Source organism: Lolium rigidum, chromosome 7, assembly GCF_022539505.1.
Source record: "Lolium rigidum isolate FL_2022 chromosome 7, APGP_CSIRO_Lrig_0.1, whole genome shotgun sequence".
In the NCBI taxonomy this organism is placed as follows: Eukaryota; Viridiplantae; Streptophyta; class Magnoliopsida; order Poales; family Poaceae; genus Lolium; species Lolium rigidum.
Window position 1 is genome coordinate 53,783,573 of NC_061514.1, and position 2,417 is coordinate 53,785,989.

The following is a 2,417-nucleotide window of genomic DNA, read 5'->3' on the forward strand; positions in this document are numbered from 1 at the left end:
GATCTCACTCTTATGGTAAACTACGTGATATATACCCCGCGCGTTGCAGCGGAAATATCAGATGTATTTGTGATATGCAAAAGATAATACCACCAATAATACAAATAGCATGGTATGACTTTCATAATTTATACTTTTTAAACATGGACAAAGAAATATTTTGTTGCAGACAAAACATTTTGTTATCCATTGTTCACCTTTTCTGGTCACTGGTAATGTTGCACGTGCAATGCACGTGTTTTGTAATGTATTTCAACTCAAATATACATTTATATTCTCTATGCAAACTATATATGTCATACAATGTTAAAAATACCAAACACAATATGGAGCAATTAGAATTAATTATGAGGTTCCATGCTCTAAAATTGAAATGCTTCTCTGTCATTTTATTGCCACCTGGTTATCATAAAGAGTTAATTGTTATAAAATATAAGTGTCAAATAATCCCATCCGCATGAGAAGTATAAAAAAGACTCCCCAATGATGGAGGAAAAATCAAGGTGGTTCGAATCCAAGTCCATAGGATCCAACCCTAGCTGACATGAAGTCACTAATCATTCCTGTGTAAAATAAGAACCATTATATATCAAGTAGGATTTATACAAAACATTGCGCTTATTCTTGCAACGTCAATAGCATTTGTGATCAATAAACTGAACTTGAATACATCATCAGTCCAGAAGACAGATGATGTATTATTTCAAATACTCCTACATCAATATGCACAAAATCTGATGATGTGTTATCTCAAATACTCCTACACCAGTATGCAGAAAATCCTGGCATATACAAATGTGTTATATATACACAGATAATGTACCATCCCTGCAAATAGTAAGGCAAATTATTTTACTCCTATCAAAGTAATACAAGTTTTACAGTGATTGGTATTTTTAATAACCGTTCATCCACCCCCATCCAACGGTAGTAAATAGACGGAACCAAACTAACGGAACCAAAAGTGTGGGACGGAACCAAAATCATGTGGGACCGGAACCTCTAATATATTATGTGAAAATTATAAAAAACAAACGCCCTTCTAAACGGTCAAAGCATCTGATCAAACTGCACAGATCTTAAAGTCACCGGAGAAGAATAGTAGTCGGACATCATCGTCCCCGGAGGAGTTGCGGCCGTTGATGCTGGCCGGAGTGCCGGACAAGACGGGCGGTCCTAACAGCGACGCCCTTTGACGTGCAGCCTTGGCTGTCCCTGTACCGCATCTCGGCGCACCGGAGCGGCAGCTAAATCTGAGAATGGTTTTGTCTAAACCGGGTGGAATGGGTCAGTTATTCCTTGTGGGTTTGTTTGGTTTGGGTGTAAATAGTCCGCGTTTGACAACAGTTTGGTTTGGTGCGGTTTATTTTACAGAACAGTTGGTTTTGGTTTGGTTCAGGCCTGAACAGGTTTGGTTTCACACAGTTAAAACCATGGGTCTCACCCGGTTGGGCAGATCAGTTCGCAGGCCTATCAGCTTCCAATCTCTGTCGCCGCAGTCGCCTCCGCTCGCGCCTCGTCTCCCCGGCCTGCCGCCGCCGATCGCGCCTCGCATCCCCGGCTGGCCGGCTTGCTGCCGCGGCTCACGCCTCGCCTCCCAGGCTGGCCTGCCGCCGCCGCGCCGCTGACCCGAATCCGTTCTCCACCTCCCAGCTTTCTTCTCCCCCCGCCCTGACCAGGACCTCCAGCAACGCCCAGACGCCCAGCACCGGAGATGAATGTCACCCTCCGCGAGTTCACCGAGGCCGACGCCGAGGCGCTCCTCTCGTGGGCGTCCGACACGCGCGTCATCCTCTTCCAGCGCCACGAAGTCTACGCGCGCGTGGACGAGGCCCGCCGCTACATCCGGGAGACCGGGACCACGTCCTGCCGCACCCATGGTACCGCGCATCTGCATCGGCGGCGCGGTTGTGGGCTCCATCTCCGTCAAGCCTGACCGCGCCGAGGAGATAGGCGGGCGACGCTCGTCGAGGGCATCCTTGGGATACCGCGTCGAGCACGGCTGCTGCGGCATCGCGACGCGCGCCGTCCGGGCGGCGGCGGAAGCGGCTTTCGCGGAGTGGCCGTGGCTGGTGCGGCTGGAGGCCATGCTGCTGGAGGGCGACAATGAGCTGTGCGAGGCCGGCGACGAGCTGCCGGAGGCCGGCCACAGGCTGCTGTTTGCAGTCAAGCGTGCGCTGACTTCTTCTTTGCTCTGCTTTGACCCGTGAGAGCTAGTGCAATGTATTACTTGGTGGAGTATTGAACGAAAGAGCGCTCCGAACGAAACTGTTGTATGCAACCCACTTCAGAAAACGGTTTTCAAACAGTTTCAGCCCACAGTCTTGCCTTTGGGTTCAGTTTAGTTCGGGTGGAAATATGAATCAGATTTGATTTTAGTTGGGCTATGGGAGTTACGTACGGGTTTAGTTGTGGTT

At 48.9% G+C, this 2,417-nt stretch overlaps 1 pseudogene; it reads left to right on the forward strand.

Moving 5' to 3' along the window:
• Window positions 1-1,433: 1,433 nt before the first annotated feature.
• On the forward strand, window positions 1,434-2,210 carry LOC124671366 (annotated as a pseudogene).
• Window positions 2,211-2,417: the final 207 nt, after the last annotated feature.